This window comes from Oryctolagus cuniculus, chromosome 3 (assembly GCF_964237555.1).
Source record: "Oryctolagus cuniculus chromosome 3, mOryCun1.1, whole genome shotgun sequence".
Lineage (NCBI taxonomy): Eukaryota > Metazoa > Chordata > Mammalia > Lagomorpha > Leporidae > Oryctolagus > Oryctolagus cuniculus.
The window spans coordinates 64,058,697-64,085,460 of record NC_091434.1 but is presented as its reverse complement, the minus strand read 5'-3'; the positions used below and the strand labels follow the sequence as shown (position 1 = coordinate 64,085,460).

At 41.2% G+C, this 26,764-nt stretch overlaps 1 long non-coding RNA gene across 1 annotated transcript in view; it reads right to left on the bottom strand.

Annotated features, from left to right (window-relative positions):
• Nucleotides 1–305: 305 nt before the first annotated feature.
• The window catches only part of LOC127491593 (uncharacterized), a 47,863-nt gene continuing 21,404 nt past the window's right edge, over nt 306–26,764 (bottom strand). Inside the window, exon 5 of the long non-coding RNA XR_011387232.1 lies at nt 306–1,160. This is a non-coding gene — a long non-coding RNA (uncharacterized lncRNA). The remainder of the gene's footprint in view (nt 1,161–26,764) is intronic.

Here is a 26,764-nt window from a genome sequence, read left to right as displayed (position 1 = left end):
AATTGGGTCTCTAGTACCCTCTTGGGAGATCTGGATTGACTTTCCAGCTCCTGGCTATAGCCCCCACCTGTGGTGGGCATTTCTTTCTTTTTTTATAGAAAGCTTTTACTTGATAAATAAAAATTTGATAAGTACAACTTTTAGATTATAGTGGTTCTTCCCCCCAAAGCTGCCCTCCCACCCCCAAAACCATCCCACCTCCTACTCCCTCTCCCATCCCATTCTTCATTAAGATTTATTTTTAATTATCTTTATATACAGAAGATCAACTTCATATAAAGATTTCAACAGTTTGCACCCACAGAGACACACAAAGTAGAAAATACTGTTTGAAGACTAGTTTTATCATTAATTCTCATAGCACAAGAGTGTTTTCACAGTCCCAGCACATAATCCTCCCACAGTCATGAGCACCCAGCTCCCTGTCTATTCTCTCCACCAGATTCAGGAGTCTTTGCTTGGCTGGTTGCTGGGCGTAGACACAAGCTGGTGCAGCTGCTTCATATGTCTAAAATGGTGCCTGCTCTCTGTCAGCTTGTTACAGGACACCTTTGCAGAATGATCAGGGAGAAAGAAAACATGTCACCCCCTTTGTTTTTTCTCCTCCAGTTTGGCAGGTACACTATCTCCCATGGGGCTCCAAGCTGGATTCCCTCTAGGCTCTTCCTCCAGCTTTTTCACCAGTGGCTTGGGCTGCTGCAGTCTAGTCTCACCTCACTCTCCAGTACTGATGTGGAGGTTCTTGGCTGCTGGGGTCCTGAGTTGTGTCCACGCCCTCCACCTAGGTCTACTGTCTCCCTCTAATTTGCATAGAGTTTCCTCTGCCATTTTCTCCCTTACTCTTCCCTGAGACTGCACTCTTTCTACTTTTTTAAAACTATCTTCTCCTAGACTCGAGCAGTAAACTCCCTCCCTGCTCTGCCATCTTAATCCAATCAAACACCATATCTTCTAAGCATGCTTTTTCTTAAACTCCTAGGTTGGAATCACTGTATTTCCAGAATGTGATCTTTTACAATGTTGATAGCAGTCTTATATGATGTAAAGGTGAGGGATCCATGGGTAGAGTGGGAAGGGCAATCCATTCACAAAAGAACATCCATTCTTCATTGAACACAGCTGAAGGCTGACTCGAGCCAGCATGTCATCTCCACGTTCATCTAGGGCAAAAGAAGACATCTGTGAGACAGGCTTGTTACCATTGGGAAACATGATCTCTAAAGACCTCCATGGAAACAGTCACCCCTCTAGCTTGGTTAGGCTTGAGATTCTTTCATTTTTCCTTCTTGGTACAGACCCAGGGATGCATGCTGCTCTCTTCTACTTGTAGATATAGCCATCTGATACCTCTTAGCCTGCTGTTATTTTTTCCCAGACAACAACCTACAGTATGGGACGTGGTGTCCCTCACCTCTTAACTCTCAGCTGACTTTGAAGATAAGTATTGGACCTTCTCAGTGTTACAGTATGGGACTACAAGACAGGCAAACAAGGGAAATCCACAACTTCCAGAAAACATTGGTAAGTTCTCCTAGGATTTCTGGGCTGGATACTATTCCTTTTAGGGTATGGTCTCCTTGAACTTTTATTCTCAATTTTAATTTCTAAAGGTGACATTTATCAAATCACCATAAACTGATGGCATCTTCATCCCCTTTAGCAAGTGATGTCTAGGCCTGGCCAGCCAGCCTTGGCAGAATCATGGTTGTGTCAGCTTATCTCTAGAGAGTAATTTATGATTCTGAAGACCATCACACTATGTTTCACCACTGTCCATTGGATGGTGGCCTCACACAATTTTGAGTATAAAAAGAGTGTAGCTATCAGTGCAGCAAGACTAATAAACTCTATCATCTGTTACATTTTATAGTCATTATGTCATGGTGCTTCATAGCAATATCATGGAAGACTGATTTTTTTCTTCATTTTAATGATGAGCTAAGATGAGTTGCAGGAAGATAGTCTCCCAAAGTCTGTCTAACTTCAGAGACCTTGGCATTTCTACTAAATTTGTTCTAAAGGTAGGAGAGAAACATAGTTTATGCATGAAGCCTGAAGCCACCAGACAAATTGGTTTGGAGAAATTTTAAATAGCCAGTGCCAAATTCCTGTTCTGTAAGCCACTTGTTCGTGGAGGTTGTGTATTGCAAAAAGAAATGTACCTCCTTAGGAGATTAAGCTGGACACAGCCTGGCCATCTGCTCTGTTGGCAGGAACTGCTGTAGGCTGCTTTATGGATAAGGGAGATAGAGCAGGGCATGTCACTGGCCAACAGTGCTCCTGGCAGTGAGGCATGAAGACAGATAACTCCTAAGCAGAATGACTGCTGTCAACATCTTAGAGCCCATGGAGTAGATGTAATGAAAACTGAATGTCTCGGAGAAAAGGGGTGCAGTGGAGTCTTAATAGCAGTATAGCTTTATAGCACCCTGTTTTGGCCAGCATCCCTGCTAGAATTATGCTAGAGGCTGTAGTTGGAGCTATAAGCAGAGTATGGTGGGGTAGAAAGACGTTCAGCAAAAATGCACATAACTATTTAATTATAATCATGATAAACTCCATATGAAAGTAGAATGTTCTTCAATAGCATGAAATGGGGAGATCAAACAGAATCTCTGTTTTGGGCATTATAGTAGGGGCTCTCTTGAGACAGTGATGTCTATAATTTACCCTATAGGTTGTTTGTCACAGATCTTACAGATAATTCACTTTTACCTCTTTCTTTCTTAGAGGACCACACTCCTTCCCCCTGAACCATCCACTTTTGATTTTCAGGTATTCACCTTCTTCTGTCTACCATGGGCTTCAAGCAGGAGCTGTCCTTGAACGTGAGTGTCGATTGATCTGAGTCACTCAGTCTCAACAAATGGTGCTGGGAAAACTAGACTTTCACATGCAGAAGTATGAAGCAGGACCCCTACCTTATGTCTTACACAAAAATCCATTCAAAGTGGATTAAAGACCTAAATCCATGACCCTATACCATCAGATTATTAAAGAACATTGGGGAAACCATGCAATACACTGGCACAGGCAAAGAGTTCTTGGAAAAGACCCCAGAGGCACAGGCAATCAAAGCCAAAATTAACAGATGGGATTACATCAAATTGAGAAGCTTCTGCAATGCAAAAGAAACACTCAGGAAAGTGAAGAGGCAACCAACAGAATGGGAGAAATTATTTGCGAATTATGCAACTGATAAAGGATTAATAACCAGAATATATAAAGAGATCAAGTTATTCAACAACAATAAAACAAACAACCCAGTTAAGAAATGGGCAAAGTACTTAAACAGGCATTTTTGAAAAGAAGAAATCCAAATAGTCAACAGACACATAAAAAAATGCTCAGGACCAGTAGCCGTCAGGGAAATGCAAATCGAAACCACAATGAGGTTTCACCTCTACCCTGTTAGAATGGCTTTCATACAGAAATCAACAAACAACAAATGATGGCAAGGATATATGAGGAAATCCATTGTTGGTGGCAATGTAAGCTGGTAAAATCCACTATGGAAGACAGTATGGAGACACCTCAGAAATCTGATTATAGACCTGCCATTTGACCCAGCCATCCCACTCCTGGGAATTTACCCAGGGGAAATGAAATCAGGATATGTAAGAGTTATCTGCACCCCCATGTTACTGCCACTCAATTCACAATAGCTAAGACATGGCATCAACCCTAATGGCCATCAACTGAAGACTGGATAAAGAAATTATGGGATATATACACTATGGAATACTACACAGTGGTTTAAAAAAAATGAAATCTGATTGTTTGCAACAAAAGGGATGAAACTGGAAAACATTATACTTAGTGAAATAAGCCAGGCTCAAAAGGACAAATACCATATGTTCTCCTTGACCTGTGATAACTTATAGAGCACCTAAAAGGTAATTTATAGAAGTGAAATTGACACTTTGAGAAGCAATGACTTTGAACAGTCCTTGTCTTGTCTGTTGAGGAACAGTTTTTGTATTTTTTCCCATACTATTTTTTGAATTCTTTACATAACATAGAGTTAATCATATCTATATAAAGTTAACTGAAAATAGGTCTTAGTAAAAAATAAGAATGGGAATAGGAGAGGGAGTAGGAAGAGGGGTGGGACGGCAGGTATGGTGGGAAGAACCACATGTTCCTAAAGTTGTAATTATGAAATGTATTAAGTTTGCATTCCTTAAATAAAAGATTTCTTGGGGTGGGGGGGAAGACTAGGTTTATCCAACATAGAAATTTTATCATGGAATGAGCTGGACAAGGGAACTGGGACACTTGCAAGAAAGAGACTGAAATGAGCATGAAATATAAGTGAATTGGGAAAAATTATCAGGGGAGATGAAGAGGGAAAATATGGGAGGTCTTAGATAAGCACTGCTCTAATGGAAGCCAGAAAGAAAGGAAGCAGTGGTTGCAAGATGACAAGTTTCCATAAGTGGCTTCAGAGCAATGCATTCTCTGGCAATGGCAAGTCCAGAATGTGACCATAGAAGTGAGTGGCTAAATCAGAATAGAGAAAAATAGTCATCATCAGGGTGCTTGCCAAACAGGTCATTCACATAGGCAACAAAGTCACCAAGGGCAAAGGCCAAGAGTTGGGTGGAGAAGAATGCTGGCAACATGCATGCTCATCTCTACAAGGTTGGACTCCTTGGTGGAGATTTGGGCATGACAGAGGAGAATGCAAGGGTTTGGGCAAGCACAGAACACAAATACAGGCTGTGGGGGCCCTACAGGTGGTTTTGGGTTCTGCCTCAGATTCAAAAATGTGAATATCCATAGGTTGATGGGGTGGTAGTTTGGCTTTTGTGGGAGCTCTTAACTCATTAGAAAGCTATCTTTCTGGCATTCATGTCTTAATGAAAGAATACTAAAGAATGCCTATGTTTCTGTTATTTCCAACAGAAGTTGTTCATGTAGTCAAAGTTCTAATCCTATGAGATACAGCCACCATTATTTTATATTTATTACTGTACTTAATCTTTTAAGAAAACAGGATTAACTTTCAGATTAAACACCATGTAAATGTTGCTCTGTACTTTAATTAAAATGAATAAGCTAATTAAACTAGAAAAAAGTTCAAATAAGCTCATGAGAGTGTAACATTAAAGAATATATCCTTCGTTAATGCTTTTTGATGCGAGAAAAGATTATAGCACATTAGAGATAAATATTAGTTGGCTTTTGTTATATTAAAGGTTCTTGGATCATATATCATACTATTAATGGCTGCCTTATATTAATTATGTCTGCAGACCAAAGCAATATTTGACAACTTATGATATATGGTACATTATAACATGACTCAATTCTGAACAGCATTGTTAGTAGGGATTTAAACTCTCATTTTGAATATAGATTTCTGGGGTACAGGGTAATCCTTGTGTTTATTTAATGCCAATAGAAATAAGCCTTTAAAAGGAAAAGAAAAACTGCATAAAAAATAAAGACAGAAATGGATTCCTTCCATCTTGCTTGTTTCACTAGGATCCTAGTGTGTTAGAGTTCCACTGGAGCTATTACCACCAAATGAGACGAAGGGCCTGGAGCTCTCAATGAGATTCAGTCCACAGCTCATTGCCATTGAAGTCGGGCCACGGTCTGCTGTGTAAATGTGCACTGTGGGCCTCTTTAATGCACTGATTAGGGCATAATTATGGGTACAATAGACTCTTCTATGCATAATCATGTTCTTGGGGGATTTTAAATGTGTATACTATTGCTCAAACCTAATACAATTTTTGTGATTGTTCATTTCAGTTATGTCATATACCTTTAGTGGGGACATTCTCAATTTGCAAATAAGTTATTTCTTCCCCAAACTATGGATATAACAGTCCACTGAGATTAACTGTGTCTAAACCCATTTCACAGTTTGTCCTTAAGGTGGATTAAGAACACTTAGTACACCCTCACTAAGGATTCTTAGTGTAGATTCTTGACAATTCCTGCAATGGCCTCTTTAAATGCAGTTAACTTCAAAATCATGGGTGACTAGATAGAGAAACAGAGACAGAGTTGGGGTGGAGGTGGCTGGAGGTACTTCTCATAGTCCAGTGCTCTCAGAGTTCTCTTCTCTATGTAGAACCATTTCTTACAGATTATTCCCCCTCCAAAGAGCCAGCTACATGAATTACACAGAAGCCACACAGCAGGAACTGGTAGGACATTTATCCCAATTCCCCCTAATCACTTCCCAGTAATATCGGTAAAACATGGCCCACAGCCTTGCCACTGTCTGCCTTTACAATGCCCATTTCTTAAGTGGTTTTCCCAATAGTCTGTAGATGTAGTACTGCTCTCAGCTACCATGTCATTCACAACTTAACACACTTTAATTCCATTTACCTAAGAAACCCCCCATGCCATTTCAAACTAACAAATATTGGTGTAAAAATATTTGAGTAAGTCCTTCCCTACCCCACCCCCGGCAATTTTACCAAACCACAGGGATGCCTTGCCACCTGAATTGCATCTCACATCCTGCAAATCACTGAAAAAAACCTTGTAGGCTTGCATTGGTCACACCAAAAACAAAACTGAACCAAGTTCGATTTTATTGCTATTTGCAGAGTTGACTACATATTATTTTTATTGTTAGCATTATTATATTACAGTTTTATAGTCTCTTTTTCTGAGGAATTGAAGTAATATAATCTTTCTGACTTCACGATCACTTTCATTTTCCAGAAAATAGAAGAGAAACAGAAAATAGGGGAAAAGAAAAAAATGACAGTAAAAGGAATGGAAGGAAGGAGGGAGAGAAGGAGGGGTAGGAGGGAGGAAACTGAAAAGGATGCAATATTTGGAACAGGTTCCTTTCTTTTTTTTTTTTAAAGATTCATTTTTTATTTATTTGAAAGACAGAGTTACAGAGAGAGGTGGAGACAGACAGAGAGGTCTTCTATCTACTGGTTCACTCCCCAGATGGCCTCAACAGCCGGAGCTGCGCTGATCTGAAGCCAGGAGCCAGGAGCTTCTTCCAGGTCTCCCATGTGGGCAGATGGGCCCAAGGAAGTGGACCATCCTCCATTGCTATCCCAGAACATAGCAGAAAGCTGGATCGGAAGAGGAGCAGCCAGGACCGGAACCGGCGCCCATAGGGGATGCTGAAACTTCAGACCAGGGCTCTAAACCCGCTGCACCACAGTGCTGGCCCCGAGGAACAGGTTCCTTTCTACTACATACTCAAAGAGTGACACAGTGTGTATCAGCAATGTGGTTGAACCCAATTCTAACATTTGGGACAAATGCCATTTAACCGTAGGGTAAAAAACAGAAGGGCAAACCCATTCCTTCAAGTTCTTTTTAAGGCATTAACCAGCTCACAGCCTAACCACCTCTTAAAGACCCCACTCTTAATACACCGAGGATCAAATTTATTTTTTAAGATTTATTTATTTGAAAGACAGAATGACAGAGAGAAAAAGAAAGAGAGAGAGAGAGAGAGAGAGAGAGAGAGAGATTCTTCATCTACTGGTTCACTCCCTAAATGTCCACAACAGACAGGACGAGGTCAGGCCAAAGCCATCCCACTCCTGGGAATTTACCAAAAGGAAATGAAATCAGCACAGGAGAGAGTTATCTGAACCTGTATGTTAATTGCAGCTCAATTCACAATAGCTAAGATATGGAATCAACCCAAATGTCTGTCGACTGAAGACTGGATAAAGAAATTAGGGGATATGTGAATACTACACAGTGGTAAAAAAAAAAAATTAAATCCTGTCATTTTCAGCAAAATGGATGAAACTGGAAAACATTATATTTAATGAGAATAAGCCAGTCCCAAAAAAATGAATACCAAATGTTCTCCCTGATCTGTGGTAACCAATAGAGCACCTAAAAGTTAATCTATAGAAGTGAAATTGACACTTTGAGATGTGATAACTTTGAACAGCCCTTTTCTTGACTGTTGAGGAAGTGTTTTTTTCATACTATTGATCTCTTCACTTAGTGTAGGGTTAATCTTACTATATAAAGTTAATTGAAAATAGACCTTAGTAAAAAATAAGAATGGGAATGGGAGAGGAAAGAGGAAGAACAGTGGGAATATGGGAGAGAAGGCGGTAGGGTGGGAAGAATCACTGTTTCTAAATGTGTATTTATGAAATGCATGAAGTTTACATACCTTAAATAAGAAAAAGTCAAAAAATAAAAATAAAAAATTCAAGTATTAATGAGCCCAATGTGTTTTGCTATATCTGCTCTTTGCACTAAGCTATCTTTTTTGTATATGTTTGTTTATTTATAATTGACACATAATTTCACATATTTATGAGCTACAATGCAATATTTCAATGTATGTATACAATGTGTAATGATCAGATTAATCAGCATATTCATCACCAGAAGCATCTATCATTTGGGTGGGGAACATTAAGAATTCTCTCTACTAGCTATTTTGAGATAATTAATTAACTATTTTCAATCAGTTACCTCACTATGATCATTACAAGCTACCCCTCCCATCCAACTGCACCCTTGTACCCATCAACCATACTTCCTCCATTCCCTTCCTCCCTCCTCCCCCTTCCAGTCTCTGGTAATCACTACTCTACTCTCCACTTCTTTGTAGTCAACTTTGTAACCTTCCACAAATAAGTGAAAACATGCAGTAATTTTTCTTTCTGTGCTGACTTGTTTCACTTAACACAATGTCTTCTGGGCTTGTCTGTGTTGCTACAAATAACAGAACTGTATTCCTTTTTAATACCTGAGTATTACTGTTTATAACAACTATGTACTCTTTTTTTAACTTTTATTTAATGAATATAATTTACAAAGTACAGCTTATGGATTACAATGGCTCCCCCCCCATAACTTCCCTCCCACCCGCAACCCTCCCATCTCCCGCTCCCTCTTCCCTTCCATTCACATTCATTTTCTTTTTTTTTTTTTTTTTTTTTTTTTTTTTTTTTTTTTTTATTTTTTGACAGGCAGAGTGGACAGTGAGAGAGAGAGAGACAGAGAGAAAGGTCTTCCTTTTTGCCGTTGGTTCACCCTCCAATGGCCGCCGCGGCCGGCGCGCTGCGGCCGGCGCACCGCGCTGATCCGATGGCAGGAGCCAGGAGCCAGGTGCTTTTCCTGGTCTCCCATGGGGTGCAGGGCCCAAGCACCTGGGCCATCCTCCACTGCACTCCCTGGCCACAGCAGAGGGCTGGCCTGGAAGAGGGGCAACCGGGACAGAATCCGGAGCCCCGACCGGGACTAGAACCCGGTGTGCCGGCGCCGCTAGGCGGAGGATTAGCCTAGTGAGCCGCGGCGCCGGCCCACATTCATTTTCAATTCTCTTTATATACAGAAGATCAGTTTAGTATATATTAAGTAAAGATTTCGACAGTTTGCACCCACACAGAAACACAAAGTGAAAAATACTGTTTGAGTACTAGTTATAGCATTAAATCGCACATTAAGGACAGAGAATTGAGCTGCAATAAACATTAATGTGCAGACAGCTTTTTTGTTTGCCAATTTAATTTCCTTTGGGTAAATTCCAAGGAGTGGGATGGCTGGGTTGTATGGAAGGGTTATATTCAGGTTTCTGAGGAATCTCCAGACTGACTTCCATAGTGGGTTAGTGTCCCTTTTTCCCCACATCCTTGCCAGCATCTGTTGTTGGTAGATTTCTCTATGTGAGCCATTCTAACCTTAACTGATTTTCAAAAATTGAAATCAGGTATTTTCTCAGACCACAATGAAATAAAATTAGTAACCACAGAGGAACTGTGGATATTATACAGATACATGGAAATTTTTTTTAAAGATTTAGTTATTTACTTGAAAGTCATAGTTACACAGATAGAGAAGGAGAGGCAGAGAGAGATCTTTTGTCCTCTGGTTCACTCCCCAGATGGCCGCAATGGCCAGAGCTGTGCTGATCTGAAGGTAGGAGCCAGGAGCTTCCCCCAGGTCTCCCACATGGGTGCAGGGACCCAAGGACTTGGGCCATTTTCTACTGCTTTCCCAGGCCATAGCAGAGAGCTGGATCAGAAGTGGAGCAGCCAGGACTCGAACCGGTGCCCATATGGGATGCCAGCACTGCAGGCGTTGGCTCAACCTGCTAAGCCACAATGCAGGCCCCAGATACATAGAAATTTAAACTACATGTTTCTGATCAGTCCATGGGTACCTTTTACCTCTCTTACTCAACACATTACTGGGAGTACTACCTAGAGTAATTAAGCAAGAAAAAGAAATAAGGGCATTCAGTTTGGAAAGGAGGACATCAAATTATCCTTGTTTGCAGTTAATATGATATTATACATAGAAAAACTAAAACCTCCACCAAAAACAAATCCTGTTAGAACTGATAAGTGAATGCAGTAAAATGCAGGATACAAGATCAGCTTACAAAAATTAGTAGCATTTCAGTACCCTAAGAACAAATCAGATGAAAAAGAAATCAAGAAAGCAATCCCATTTACATTAACAGCTGCAGAAACCAGAAAATACCTTGGAATAAATTGAAACAAGAAGGTCAAAGAAATTGAAGAGGCCACTAAAAAGTGGAAAGTCATCCCAGTGTTGTGGGTTTGAAGGACTAATACATTTTGAATGTTCATACTACTCGAAATGATCCACAGATTCAATGCAATCCCTGTCACAATAGCAATGACATTCTTTACAGAAATAGAATAGGAGAAAATATTTGCAAGCTGTTCAGCTGATGAGATTAAAGAACTCAACCTACTAGCATCCCCGCAGAAACACAATTTAAAAATTGGGCAAGTGCTCTGACATGTCTCAGATGTCATGTCTCAAAAGAAGAAATACAAAGTTGCACAGAGGCCCATGCCGCGGCTCACTAGGCTAATCCTCCGCCTGCGGCGCCGGCACACCGGGTTCTAGTCCCAGTTGGGGCGCCAGTTCTGTCCCGGTTGCTCCTCTTCCAGGCCAGCTCTCTGCTGTGGCCCGGGAAGGCAGTGGAGGATGGCCCAAGTGCTTGGGCCCTGCACCCCATGGGAGACCAGGAGGAAGCACCTGGCTCCTGGCTTCGAATCGGCACAGTGCGCTGGCCGTAGCAGCCATCTGGGGGGTGAACCAATGGAAGGAAGACCTTTCTCTCTGTCTCTCTCTCTCACTGTCTAACTCTGCCTGTCAAAAAACAAAACAACAACAAAAAAAAAAAAAAAAAAAAAAAAAAAAAAAAAAAACAAAACAACAAAAAAAATGTTGCACAGATTCATCATGAAAAGGGAAATCAAAACCACAGTGAGGTACTATCTTACCTGAGTTAGAATGGCTACTAACAAAAAGACAAATACCAAATGCTGGAGAGGATGTGGAGAAAGGGGAACTCTCTTATACTGCTGATGGGAGTATAAATCAGTGCAGTCCTTGTGGAAAACAGTATGGAATTTCCTCAGAAATCTAGAACTGCCATTTGACTCAGCAATTTCACTGTGGGTATATATCCAAAGGAAAGAAAACCAGTTTGTTGAAGATATACATGTACTCCTGTGATTAGTGCAGCACCATTGACAATAGCCAGGATATATAATAAATTTAAATGCCCCACTGGTAGATGAATTGATAAAGAGTACATGGTTGTTTATTGCAGCTCAATTCACAATAGTTAAGACCTGGAATCAACCTAAATGCCCATCAACAGTAGACTGGATAAAGAAATTATGGGATATGTACTCTATAGAATACTATACAGCAGTAAAAAAACAATGAAACCCGGTCATTTGCAACAAAATGGAAGAATCTGGAACACATCATGCTGAGTGAAATAAGCTAGTCTGAAAGGGACAAATAGCATATGTTCTCCCTGATCGGTGACAACTGACCGAGCACCAAAAAGGAAACCTGTTGAAGTGAAATGAACACTATGAGAAACGGTGACTTGATCAGCCCTTGTCCTGACTGTTTATGAACAACTTAATACTTTATCCCATTTAGTATTTTTTGTTTGTTTGTTCTACTTAATACTATTGGTTGAATTCTGTAATTAATACACAGTTATTCTTAAGTGTTGAAACTTAACTGAAAAGTGATCCCTGTTAAATATAAAAGTGGGAATAAGAGAGGGAAGAGATGTACATTTTGGGACATGCTCAATCGGACTTGCCCCAAATGGTAGAGTTAGAAACACACCAGGGGATTCCAATTCAATCCCATCAAGGTGGCATGTACCAATGCCATCTCACTAGTCCAGGTGATCAATTTCTGTTCACAATTGATCACAATGATAGGACAAAGAGTCAAAAGGATCACATAAACAAGACTAGCGTCTGAAAATACTAACCAATAGAATAAAAAAAAGGGAGAGAACGATCCAACATGGGAAGCAGGATACACAGCAGACTCATAGAATGGCAGATGTCCTAAACAGCACTCTGGCCTCAGAATCAGCCCTTAAGGCATTCGGATCCGGCTGAAGAGCCCATGAGAGTATTTCAGGCATGGAAAACCAAGACACTCTGGGGGGAAAAAAAAAAAACTAAATGAAAGATCTCTGTGAGTGAGATCCCAGTGGAAAGAATGGGTCATCAAAGAAGGAGGTACCTTTCTCTGAAGGGAGGAGAGAACTTCCACTTTGACCATGGCCTTGTCTAAATATGATCAGAGTTGGCGAACTCAAAAGGCTTCCATAGCCTTGGCAACTCATGACAAGAGCCTAGGGTGATTACTGATGCCATAAACAAGAGTGTCAATTTGTTATGTCAACAACATGAGTCACTGTGCACTTACTCCTCATGTAGGATCTCTGTCCTTAATGTGCTGTACATTGTGATTTAATGCTATAACTAGTACTCAAACAGTATTTTTCACTTTGTGTTTCTGTGTGGGTGCAAACTGTTGAAATCTTTACTTAATATATACTGAATTGATCTTCTGTATATAAAGAGAATTGAAAATGAATCTTCATGTGAATGGAAGGGGAGCGGGAGATGGGAGGGTTGCAGGTGGGAGGGAAGTTATGTTGGGGGGGAGCCATTTAATCCATAAGCTGTACTTTGGAAATTTATATTCATTAAATAAAAGTTAAAAAAAAAGTGGTTTCTAGAAGATCAGTACAATTCATCACCATTATAAGAAAAGCCACCATTTACGGCAACTAAGCCCTGAACATTCAACTGTATGCTTTCTATATTTTATTTTTTTAAAGATTTATTTTATTTATTTGAAATGCAGAGTTACAGAGAGGGAGAGGCAGAGGCAGAGGGTGAGAAGGAGCGAGGGAGGGAGAGAGAGAGAGAGAGAGAGAGATATCTTCCATCTGCTGGTTGACTCCCCCAGATGGCTGCAACAGCAAGAGCTGGGCCCATCTGAAGCCAGGAGCCAGGAGCTTCTTCTAGGTCTCCCACATGGGTGCAGGGCCCCAAGGACTGCTTTCCCAGGCCACATCAGAGAGCTAGATCAGAAGTGGAACATTACTTAGTAAAGAATTGGTCTTCTGTATATAAAGTTAATTAAAAATGAATCTTAAAGGAGAATGGGATGGGAGAGGGAGTAGGAGGTGGGGCAGGAATTGGGAGGGAGGGTAGGTAGGAGGTGGGGAACCACTATATTCCTAAAGTTGTACCTATGAAAATTGTTATTCATTAAATACAAGCTTTAAAAAAAAAAAAGAAGTGGAACAGCCAGAACTCAAACCAGCACCCATATGGGATGCCGATGCTGCAGACCGGGGCTTTAACCTGCTGTGCCACAGTGCTAGTCTCTGTATGATATATATATATATATATATATATATATATATATATATATATATAAAACTAACTCCTAACTAACTCCACAGAAGTACAATGTAGTCTGCATTTTCTTCATTTTAGAAATGTGCTAAGAGATTTAGGTTTTATCCCCAAGATTAATAGCTCATAAGTTGCAAAGACAGGATCTGAATTCAGATGTCCTGGACAAGCCAATATTACTATCCATAATGTCCATTATCTCATTATAAGGAAAAGCATGACTTCCCTGGCCCCTGATGTAACATGGAACAAAATCACCTTATTATGCACCAGGATAAGAATGTGCTAATTTAAAACAATAACAATGCTGGAGCATGAAATTCACATCACCACACACATGAGAATACAATGCCACTGTCAGCATGACCCAGCCCCCAAAATCAAACAATTTATGAAAAACCAAACTGAGTATAACTTTTAAACTTTGTATTAAAGGGCACCTAGTAGACTCCTCTGTCCCCTGTGGGCACTTCATAAGTATTAATATTTCAAAGGCTCATGCTTGAATTCAATTTCTTTTTATTCCTATTTGATATCACTTCATATATATGCTGTCTTTACTCTTTAAGTTCTTCAGTGAAGAGCCCTGTCAGCTTTCTCCATTCAACACCTCTCTTTCCTGTGGCCCTAGGTCCCTTCCACAGATATGAACCTCCTAACATTTTCCACTCCTGTTCTCAATCAGCCTACATTGCGGCTCAGCACCCTTTTGGTAGTTCAGGCTTTGTTGGAGGAAGCCTGCTACCACTGGAAGCTCCTGGAGGAATTTTCTAGCTCTTTATCCAGCACCACAGCCCTCTCCCAACTTGCACTCACTCTGCAATATTTGCAGCCCTGGTTTCCTGGGTTTTTCACACAATTTTTGGTCATTTCACAGGACTATGATTTCAAAAATAGAACCCACATTGCATCAAGAGAGAGAAGTTACCTATAAACTCAGATTTACCAAAAGAGTCAATAAAATAAAAGCTAAAAATGTTCCTCTCTGTTCACTGAGGCTGAAACCTTAGGGCAAGTTTTTTAGTTCCCTGCAAAAGTACAGGAGTGGGTGCTCCAGGAAAGCTCCAGCCACATGTGCTGAGAGCAACTGCTTATGCTGGCCTTCTCCTGAAAGCAAGGCAGGCCATGGGGGCCCCAAAGCATATTGGAGGCCCCAAGAAGGGAACAGGGTACTTCAGACAGAGGGGGACAGTTATGCAACATTTTGTATTTATTTGAGAGGCAACAAGAAAAGAAATAAGAAGACATAGACAAGGGGAGCTCTTCCATCTGCTGGTTCACTCCCCAAATGCCTACAATGGCCAGGGATGGGCCAGACCTAAGCTAAGAAGTCAAGCCAGGTCTCCCACATGGGTGGCAAGGGTGGTAAGTACTTGGCCCTCACTGCTGTCTGCTAGGCTGTGCATCAGCCAGAAGATGGAATCAGGAGTAGAGTTGAGAATGAATGCAGGTACTCTGATATGGGACACGACATCTCAAAGGATAGGCCAAAGTCCCACCCTGTTACTCTATGTTGCCTGGGATTTCTTTTCTGCTGTGTTCCCACTTTGCTCCTCCTCCAATCCTGGAATAAATTGACTTCTGTGCCTGCCAGTGTAGGTGAGGATTTGGGAAAAATTCTTTAATACTCCCTTGAGTCATTAAGACAAGATCACACTGTTCCCTACCTTCCCCACCATCTCAGAATTCACAGTATTCACAGACAACTCTGGAGCTAGAGAAAACCTAACAGAGTGATGCTGCTAATTCCTGCATCTGAAGACTTTGAGGCAAGTCCCTTCTCCTGGAAGAATCTCACTTTCCTTGCCCAACAGAGATACAGCCCAGAGGGCAAACTCCCACACTGGCGTATTTCTTTGGGTGAAACGTCTAGAAGAGTCCTGACAACACACAGCAGCAATTTCCATGCAAATTCACGCCTGCAGGGGAAATGCAATTGGGCTAGCAATCTTCTGCTGATGTGTACCCCCTTCGCATGTCAGTGGGCTGTGAAAACAACTTGAATAAAGAGATCTATTTGTTCAGCTTTTCTCTCTCTGAGCTTGCCAGACACAAACAAGTCTCTGTCTCTAAAAAGGTGTACACTCCACAATGCTGTTCAATGACAAGGATGGAATGGAAATGAGAGCTCACATCCCCTCTGCCCCAGTAGGATGAGAACAGAGACGGTGCGTTTTTTCAGGGGGGTGGAAGTAGACAAGACTTTATGTTTTGTGAAACAGAAAGAAAGGCTAGCTGATAATGTAGGTTACAAAGAGAAATAATAACAATCAACTGAACTTGATTAATTCCAAGTGGCCTGTACCACCTGGGGCCATGGCTGATGTACTGGTGGGAAGAGTGCAGGATCAGGAAATTGCTCTGGTCTCTGACACTCAATTCACTACGATGGAATTGAACTAGCCAAAGGGCCTCCAAACTGGGGCATGGCACCCTGGTACACAAAGACTTTCCCCGAACTATCTAGAAAGGGAGAGTCTTGGGGAATTAACTACTAAATCTTCGATTCCAGCATGTATTCTCCCCTGAAACTAATCTGCCTTGATCACATGACCAAGGACTTTTTTCCCCAACTGTCCTTTTTCTGCTTTGCAAAAGAAGAGCACACAGTTATCACCCACGCAGGCTTTTGTACATTTTTCTGAGGTGTGAAAACCTTCCTCGCTTTCTTGTGAGGGACAGTCCTGGGTGAAAAAAGGGAAAAGACTTTACATCTTGAAAGCGGGTGAGAAACTCATGGCAATCCTTGCACCAAACTTTCTTACCTATTTCCTTTCTTCTCTCCCTTGTTTCCTTCCTTTATTTCTTAGAATTAAAATTCAAAAGCAAAACAGTTCCAAAGGGTTGCATACTGACACATTTACCTGAACTAAATAAGATTTTTTTTTCTGACAGGAAGCAAGTTCAAATTGGCTCAATGTTTTGACAGTAAGGACTAGCTCTTGCCAATTAATTTGTGAGATGGACGCTGTCCACAAATTTAATGAGCTAAGTCTACAGCTCCAAAGTTTAATGAAAATATGTTTTAATTGTGGATATGATACTCACTACATCATCTGATATGAGGCATCATCAAAAAGCTCATGGAAAAGTTAGTATTATGAAAAACTTCATGGATTTCAAAACATTTTGGCACCAAAATAAGCTTGTCTTTTAATTATACTTTTCTATGAACTTTCTGAAGTACCATCATGTATACTTTGCAACTATTTAAATTTATGAGGAAAAATTTTACATGTCAATTCAAAAGGAGTATTTTACAATTCTTTTATGCAGTACATGAGCAAAAACATCTGAAGTCATTAGTCTAATTAATTCTTTCCATGTCAAATGGCCTGTGAAACGCCTTGGTCTCTTCTCTTTCTCCTTCTCTCTGCATCCAGCTCTGTCCCCCACTGCTTTCTCAGTCACCGCATCTCGTGATTTTTATTGTACCCCGTGTTTAGTGCATCAGTCTAAGCATCACGAAAATAAAGCCCACCTGAACAAACTAGAGAAGCAGAGTGAGAGGCTGTGGAGGCCAGCCAGGAAGCCCCCATAGTACTTCCCCAACGTCGTGACCATCTTACAGATGAAGGGACTGGAACAAACGCACTGAATGGCTCAATGGTTTCAGAGCAAATAACTGGTTTTGTTCTCAGTTCCCATTATGGACTAAGTTCTTATTTGCTTTCTCTTTGGAATACATCCCATTAATACAATTTTATTTTTGTCCAAAATGATCATTGCTAGATGTGAAAATAGAGAGGAAAATACACAGAGGTGAAGATGGAGGTATTAATGTAAACAGAGGTAGAAACGTTCAGATTCTCCTTTTCCCTTTGCTTTATTTACAGAAGGCCAGCACATGAAGCCTCCCTATACCAACAATCCTTTGAAAAGGAAATAAAAGTCCTAGAGACCGAGTAGCTACACTGCTGTCTGCTTCTTACTCTAGACAACACATTTTAATTCCCTGTGTATGTGGCTCCCTTTGGTAGTGTGGTGAAGCCTATGAACTCTTTTTCACAAGACATAAACCAAATTAATAGGATCAGAAAAGGAACTAATCATCTTGAAATATTATCATCAAAATATTTTTAAAGCAAGTTTGTGGCATAGTAATATACATACTTTTTATTAGCATATTAAATAGCAGTGTTGGTAGGGAGTATTAACTATCATAATTTTAAAGTAGTGGTTAGAACTCATATAAATGATATTTTGATATATCTGTAACCACTGTATTATGATATGAAATATCTACGATTTGGTGACAAACTCACAAATACTGCTGATAGTACTAGGGTTTGTTGCTGACGTACTTAATAAAAAAAATGTTAAAATTTCAGTTGGAGTTCAGCAAAAATACATATTTTATTCTCATTCAAGTTTACAGACCCCGTGTTAAGATAAACTATGGTGGGGCCGGCACTGTAGCATAGTGGGTAAAGCCACCGCCTGCAGTGCTGCCATCCCATATGGGCTCCAGTTCAAGTCCCGGCTGCTCCACTTCCAATACAGCTCTCTGCTATGGCTTGGGAATGTAGTAGAAGACGGCCCAAGTCCTTGGGCCCCTGCATCCGCGTGGGAGACCTGGAAGAAGCTCCTGGCTCCTGGCTTTGGATCAGCACAGCTCCAACTGTTACGGCCAATTGCGGAGTAAACAAGTGGATGGAAGACCTCTCTCTCTCCCTCTCCCTCTCCCTCTCCCTCTCCCTCTCCCTTTCCCTCTCCCTCTCCCTCTCTTCTCTCTGTGTAACTCTAGCTTTCAAATAAATAAATAAATCTTAAAAAAAAAAAAAAAGATAAACTGTGGTGTAGGTCACAAGGGTATTTCAAAAGTTTGTGAACTGGAGCCAGCACTGTGGCATAGCAGGTAAGGCTGCTGCCTGAGACACAGACATTCCATAAAGGACACAGGTTTAAGTCCCAGCTGCTGCACTTCTGATCCACCTCCCAGCTTGCAGTCTAGGGAAATCAGCAGAAGATGACCCAAGTACTTGTGCCCCTGCCACCGATGTGGGAGACCCAGAAGAAGGACCTGGCTCATGGATTCGGCCTGGCTCAGCCCTGGCCAGTGCAGCCATTTAGAGAGTAAACCATCTATTGGAATATCTCTCTCTCTTTCTACCTCTACTTCTCCTTTCTAACTTTAACTTTCAAATAAGTAATTTTTTTTTTAAAAAAACTTCATGAATTGAATTAAAAGATAGGCTTATTTTAATGCAAATAAGTTTTGAAAGTATATATGCAAGGAGTGTACAAAAAGCTTTATAGAAACCCATATTGGGGCCGGTGCTGTGGCGCAACGGGTTAAAGCCCCGACCTGCAGTGCCGGCATCCCATATAGGCACCAGTTCGAGTTCCGGCTGCTCCACTTCCGATCCAGCTCTCTGCTGTGGCCTGGGATAGCAGTAGAAGTTGGCCCAAGTCCTTAGGCCCCTGCACCTGCATGGGAGACCCGGAAGAGGCTCCTGGCTCTTGGCTTCAGATCAGCTCAGCTCTGACCATTACAGTCATTTAGGGAATGAACCAGCTGATGGAAGACCTCTCTCTCTGGCTCTACCTCTCTCTAACTCTGTCCTTCAAATAAATAAAAATAAATCTTTTAAAAAAAAAAGAAAACCCATATTAAAGTATGCATGAATTTCAAAAATTTTGCTCCAAAATAAACTTATATTTTAAGTCCACTTTCCACAAACTTTCTGAAGTTCCCTATTTTGAAGGCCTGAACACTTTTCCTTGTGACTCCATCTTTACTCCTGTTGGCTTCCCAAAGCACCTGCCCTACAGCAGCTTCAGTTAGCTGACATGACAGCTCATGAGCAAAAGCAACCATTCATTGACCTTGTACCATTTTGCATACATTATTTGTACACCTTGAAAGAAGGAACTGACACTCAAAGAGGTTAAATAGCTTGCCCAGGGCAACAAAGTGGAAGACTTGGAGTTCATACACAACTCTGTATGGCTTAAAGTTTACTCCCATTTCTATTACACTATAAGGCCTCCTGGCAGGGAAAAATTTTGCATTTTTAATAGGGACTTGATAAAAAACAAGTATAGAGGTTCCTCCACAAGGGTTGGTTTCAGACCACTACCACCCCGAGTATCCCTAAAATCTGCTCAAGACCCTACAAAAAGCGGTACAGTATTTGTATAGAATCTACACACATCCTCCCATATACTTCATATCATCTCTAGATTACTTATTTTTTAAAGATTTATTTATTTATTTTGAAAGAGTTACACAGAGAGAGGAGAGGCAGAGAGAGAGAGAGAGAGAAAGGTCTTCCACCCTCTGGTTCACTCCCCATTTGGCTGCAACAGCCAGAGCTGCACTAATCCAAAGCCAGGAGCCAAGAGCTTCTTCTAGGTCTCCCATGCGGGTGCAGGGGCCTAAGGACTTGAGCCATCTTCTACTGTTTTCCCAAGACATAGCTGAGAGCTGGATCAGAAGAGGAGCAGCTGGGTCTCGAACCGGTGCCCACATGGGATGCCAGTGCTTTAAGCAAGGGCATTAACCCCCTGTGCCACAGCGCCGGCCCCTCTATGGCCTGTTTTTGAAACTGTATCCTTAGAAGAGAATCAAAAAGGGAGAGAAAGATCCAATATGGGAAGCGGGATACACAGCAGACTCATAGAATGACAGATGTCCTAAACAGCACTCTGGCCTCAGAATCAGCCCTTAAGGCATTCGGATCTGGCTGAAGAGCCCATGAGAGTATTTTAGGCATGGAAAACCAAGACACTCTGGGAAAAAAAAAAAGAAGAAGACCTAAATGAAAGATCTCTATGAGTGAGATCCCAGTGGAGAGAACGGGGCCATCAAAGAAGGAGGTACCTTTCTCTGAAGGGAGAAGAGAACTTCCACTTTGACTATGACCTTGTCTGAATAAGATCATAGTCGGCGAACTCAAAAGGCTTCCATAGCCTTGGCAACTCATGACTAGAGCCTAGGGAGATTACTGACGCCATAAACAAGAGTGTCAAATTGTTAAGTCAACAACAGGAGTCACTGTGCACTTACTCCTCATGTAGGATCTCTGTCCTTAATGTGCTGTACATTGTGATTTAATGCTATAACTAGTACTCAAACAGTATTTTACACTTTATGTTTCTGTGTGGGTGCAAACTGTTGAAATCTTTACTTAATATATACTGAATTGATCTTCTCTATATAAAGAGAATTGAAAATGAATCTTGATGTGAATGGAAGGGGAGAGGGAGTGGGAAAGGGGAGGGTTGCAAGTGGGAGGGAAGTTACGGGGGGGAGCCATTGTAATCCATAAACTGTACTTTGGAAATTTATATTTACTAAATAAAAGTTTAAAAAAAAGGAAAAGAAAAAGAAAAAAAAAGAAATATAAACACATTCAAAAAAAAAAAAAAGAAGAAGAAGAAGTGAGTCCACAGGAATGAGTGCAGTGTCATACGTAGCTGAAAAGTCTGAGCACCAGGAACCAGCCATGCGGAGGAGCATCTAGGCCAGGAAACACGGGGCAGGTGGCCCGAAGGCCATGCGCCCTGGGGGCGCAGGGCTATACCCAGCCCCTTCCTGGCTAGAGGCCAGGGAAAAGAAGAAGAGCTAGATTACTTATAATACCTAATGCAAGATAAATGCTCTGGACTCATCTATACTGTACTCCACAGTGGAGGTTCCTGGTGATCATTTACTTGAACCAAGGCACCGCTGGTCAGTGAACTTCCTTTGTAACTCTTCAGAGTATCCAAGTCATTTTTCTGAGTAGAGGACACTCAACGTTTTTATTTTATTTTATTTTATTTGACAGGTAGAGTTATAGACAGTGAGAGAGAGAGACAGAGAGAAAGGTCTTCCTTCCATTGGTTCACCCCCCAAGTGGCCGCTACAACCGGTGCTGCGCCGATCCGAAGCCAGGAGCCAGGTGCTTCTTCCTGGTCTACCATGTGGGTGCAGGGGCCCAAGCACTTGGCCCATCCTCCACTGCCCTCCCGGGCCATAGCAGAGAGCTGGATTGGAAGAGGAGCAACCAGGACTAGAACCCGACGCCCATATGGGATGCCGGCACCGCAGGCGGAGGATTAACCAAGTGAGCCACGGCGCCGGCCACTCAATGTTTTTAACAAGTTGATTTTCCAAGCCATAAACTTTCAGGACAGTGCTATATTCACTAGTCCCTAAATAATACAGTTCAAGGTATCTTTAAAATGTTCATGGAAAATATCTATTATGAAAAAACTCCACTTGGTTTTCAAAATTTTTTGTACCCAAATATGCATGTCTTTTAATTCGACTTTTACATACACTTTCTGAATTACTCTTGTTTAAAGCTCTTTATATAGCATTGAAACGAGGAACATCTTTATTTCTTCTCTTTATCCTTTGCTCCTACCAAGCTTCATGCCATTTCAAAGCAGAACTGATAAGTGTTGTGTCACTGCAACCACTGTATGACAGATCCTGTCTGGATTTTTAGTATTTATCAAGTTCAGACATGCAGTATTACAGTGCATTAGAAGAGTAAGGTGGATAGAAATGCACTATCTCTAACATCTGTGCTACAAACATTGTTTTTGTTTTTTTTCAATTTTTAATTTATATTTATCAAGCAGTAAGTGTGTTATTTCTGTGTTCACTCATGAAGAACTACAGCCCCAGTAAAGAGCACACTCTGAACCATGAGAAAAGGCCGGTGACAGGGTTCAACTTAGAGAGTGAGGAAAGGAGGGAAGCTGATTAGGAAAAATCAAAACATACACTGAAGGTGCATTTGGCTATCTGTATCTGTGAGTTCCACAGCTATGGATTCAACCAACCACAGATTAAAATGTGAGGAAAAAATTGCAGCTGAACTCAATATGTCTTCCAATGCACTAGCTTATGTTTTTCTCAAGGCTATATTTCTTTGGTAGGTAGGGCAGGTATTATTACCAAATATTACCAACGTTGCAAGAAAAGCCCAAGTTCTAATGATGTACCAGTAGGATAACTAAAGCTAGAGTCCAAGCCACAAAGATCTAGCCCAGTACATGAATCTCCACTTTCACAATCTATTCCTTTTCCAGGAAAACTACTTTCCCATATAAATGCCGTTCAATAAAATTATGCATCCATATATTCTGAGATCTCGCAATCATGAGGGAGACTTCTATTCTACATCTCACCCCAAAGAGGTACACAATTACTCCAATAGGTCAATGAGTAAAACAATAACTATCAATTCCATCCTTAGGGGTCCCATTTACCTATTACTATAGAACAAATTATTCTGAAACCCAATGAAAAATGACCACAACTTTATTGTATCTGGTGACTTTGTCAGAATTTGGCTGGGCTCAGCTAGGTGATTAATCTATCCACATGAAGTTGATGGTGTTCACTGTGCTGCAAGCAACTAGCCACTGCCTTAATCACATGTCAGACACCTTGTTGGGGGGAAGCAAATGGTCATAGGGCTGGCCTTAGCCAGGATTGTCAACCAGAGTGCCTACATGGGATCCTTCCAGTATGGCACCCTCAGGATAGCCCAACTTCTCATCTAGAGTCTCAGGGCTCAAGAGTGAAAAGGTAGGGGCTGGCGTTGTGGCACACTGTGGCACCTGCAATGCCAGCATCCCATATGGACGCCAATTCAAGTCCTGGCTGCTCCACTTCTAATGTGCTGGGAAAGCAGTGGAAGATGGCCCAAGTACTAGAGCCCCTACACCTCCAAGACAGACCTGAATGGAGTTCTAGGCTCCTGGCTTTGGCCTGGCCCAGCCCTGGTTGTTGCTACCATTTGGGTAATGAACCAGTGGATGGAAGATACCTCTCTGTGTCTCTCCCTCTCTCTATTTAACTCTGTCTTCCAAAATAATAAATAATTTTTTTTTAAAAAGTGACAAGACAGAAGCCTCATGGTCTTGTGACCTAGCCTCCATGACACAGTGTCACTTCCATCATACTCCTGTGACAAATGCAACACAAATCTGTTCAGCTTCAAGGAAAAGTGACAGAAACCCAATTCCTCCATGAAAAGAAGACTGAAAAATTAAAAATTTTTGAAAAAATGAAAAAATTTCAAAATGAAAAATTCACAGCCATGTTTTAAAAACATATGGGCTTCTTATTTTTTTTAAGATTTGTTTGTTTATTTACTTGAAAGTCAGGGTTATACAAAGAGAGAAGGAGAGGCAGAGAGAGAGAAAAGAGAAGACTTCCGTCAGCTGGTTCACTTCCCAACTGGCCACAATGGCCAGAGCTGTGCCGATCCAAAGCCAGGAGCCAGGAGCTTCTTCCAGGTCTCCTACTCAGGTGCAAGGACCCAAGGACTTGGACCATCTTCTACTCCTTTCCCAGGCCATAGCAGAGAGGCAGATCAACAATGGAGCAGCCAGGACTCTAACCGGCGCCCATATGGGATGACGGCACTGCAGGCAGCAACTTTACCTGCTACACCACAGCACTGGCTCCATGGGTTTCTTATATTAACTTATAATATTTAAGAACTTAACTAACTCTTGTAATTCACGAGCTCTCTGCTTATGGCCTGGGAAAGCAGTGGAAAGATGTCCCATGCTCAAGCTGACTTACCTCAAATGGTAGAGTTAGAAACATACCAGGGGATTCCAATTCAATCCCATCAAGGTGGCATGTACCAATGCCATCTCACTAGTCCCAGTGATCAATTTCTGTTCACAATTGATCATAATGATAGGACTAAGAACCAAAGGGATCACATAAACAAGAACAGTGTCTGAAAATACTAACCAATAGAATAAAAAAGGGAGAGAACGATCCAACATGGGAAGTGAGATACACAGCAGACCCATAGAATGGCAGATGTCCTAAACAGCACTCTGGCCTCAGAATCAGCCCTTAAGGCATGCAGATCTGGCTGAAAAGCCCATGAGAGTATTTCAGGCATGGAAAGCCAAGACACTTTGGGGGAAAAAAAAAAAACCTAAATGAAAGATCTCTGTGAGTGAGATCCCAGTGGAAAGAATGGGTCATCAAAAAAGGAGGTACCTTTCTCTGAAGGGAGGAGAGAACTTTCACTTTGACCATGGCCTTGTCTAAATACGATCAGAGTCGGTGAACTCAGGGGGCTTCCATAGTGTTGCCAGCTCATGACAAGAGCCTAGGGTGATTACTGATGCCATAAACAAGAGTGTCAAATTGTTAAGTCAACAACTGGAGTCACTGTGCACTTACTCCTCATGTAGGATTTTTGTCCTTAGTGTGCTGTACATTGAGATTTAATGCTATAACTAGTACTCAAACAGTATTTTTCACTTTATGTTTCTGTGTGGGAGCAAACTGTTGAAATCTTTACTTAATGTATGCTAAACTGATCTTCTGTATATAAAGAGAACCAAAAATGAATCTTGATGTGAATGGAAGGGGAGAGGGAGTGGGAAAGGGGAGGGTTGCAGGTGGGAGGGAAGTTATGGGGGGGGGGAGCCATTGTAATCCATAAGCTGTACTTTGGAAATTTATATTCATTAAATAAAAGTTAAAAAAATAAAAATAAAAAATCACTCAAAATAAAGAATATACTCAACCAAAAAAAAAAAGAAAGAAAGATGTCCCAAGTACTTGGACCCCTGCACTCACATGAGAGACCTGGAGGAAGTTCCTGGCTCCTGGCTTCAGATCAGCTCAGCTCTGGTTGTTGCGGCCATTTGGGAGTGAACCAGCAGATGGAAGACCTTTCTCTCTCTCTCCTGCTCTCTATAACTTACTTCTCAAATAAATAAATAAATCTTTAAAAAAAAAATTGAACTCTCATGGTAGGGTCTTTATCTGTCCTAATAGAATGTTCATGTGTCCCAACAGTACACTGGAGACTGAATTGCAATAGGGATAAGAATATAAGCTTTGAGGTCACAGAAAGATCTGGATTTCTAATCTACATTATTTCCCAGCATAATAATTAACAATTTTTAGCTCACACCAACTAACTGCATGGATAGGTTTAGAAACCATGCACTGTGTGACCTTATCCAAGTTACTTTGTAGCTCTAAACCTCAGTATGCTTGTCTATAAAATAGAGAAAAAGATATATACTTGGGGCCAGCACTGTGGCTCAGTGGGTTAATGCCCTGGCCTGAGGCCCCCAGCATCCCATATGGGCGCTGGTTTGAGTCCTGGCTGCTCCATTTCTGATCCAGCTCTCTGCTGTGGCCTGGGAAAGCAGTGGAAGATGGCCCCACATCCTTGGGCCCCTACACCCATGTGGGAGACCTGGAGAAGGCTCCTGGCTCCTAGCTCCTGGCTTCGGATTGGCACAACTCCAGCTGCTACGGCCAGTTGAGGAGTGAACCATCGGATGGAAGACCTCTCTCTCTCTGCCTTTCCTCTCTCTCTGCCTTTCAAATAAATAAATAAATCTTTAAAAAAAGAGAGAGAGAGATACTTCATAATGCTGTCAAAAGGATTAAAGAGGACCGTGTAGACAGAGCATGTGTCACATACCTGGTATTTAGTAAATCCCTAATAAGTAGTAACTGTAGTAGCAGTGGCACTATTAGAAACAGTAATGGTGGTTAACAATAGCTAACTGCTAATAGACTGTGATGGCACAAAGTAAGGTACTCATGAAGATGCAAATGGATTTTTATGGCTCCAATCCTCTCTCTACAGATGTATAAATTCTACGTAAGCAAAATTTTATGTATGCATACAAATATGCACATATACCATGAATGTCAAGATGAAATACTTATATTTTCCCTTTTCACCAAATATATTTTATTTATATTTCTTAAATGTCCACTTAGGTCTTTCTATCAGTCATTCATACCATCACTTCATGTAATTTTTACTAAGAGAATCTACCTGTCTTAGAAAAGTGTTCAAATGCAATTGTTAGGTTCAACTGATCACAAAGCATACAGCCTGATGAAAATGACCCCAGAGCATCATAAAGAAACACTTCAATATTTAAGATGGCTGGATTAACTCCAAGGACTTGAGAGGCAGTCTGCCTATCACCAAATCAGTTTTGAAAATACAGCTCTTGGCTCCAATCCCCAGTTCAGTGAGTGTGGTTAGGGCAAATACAAGGTGAATAAATCATAAAAATACTGAACAAAATTATTTCCAACACAA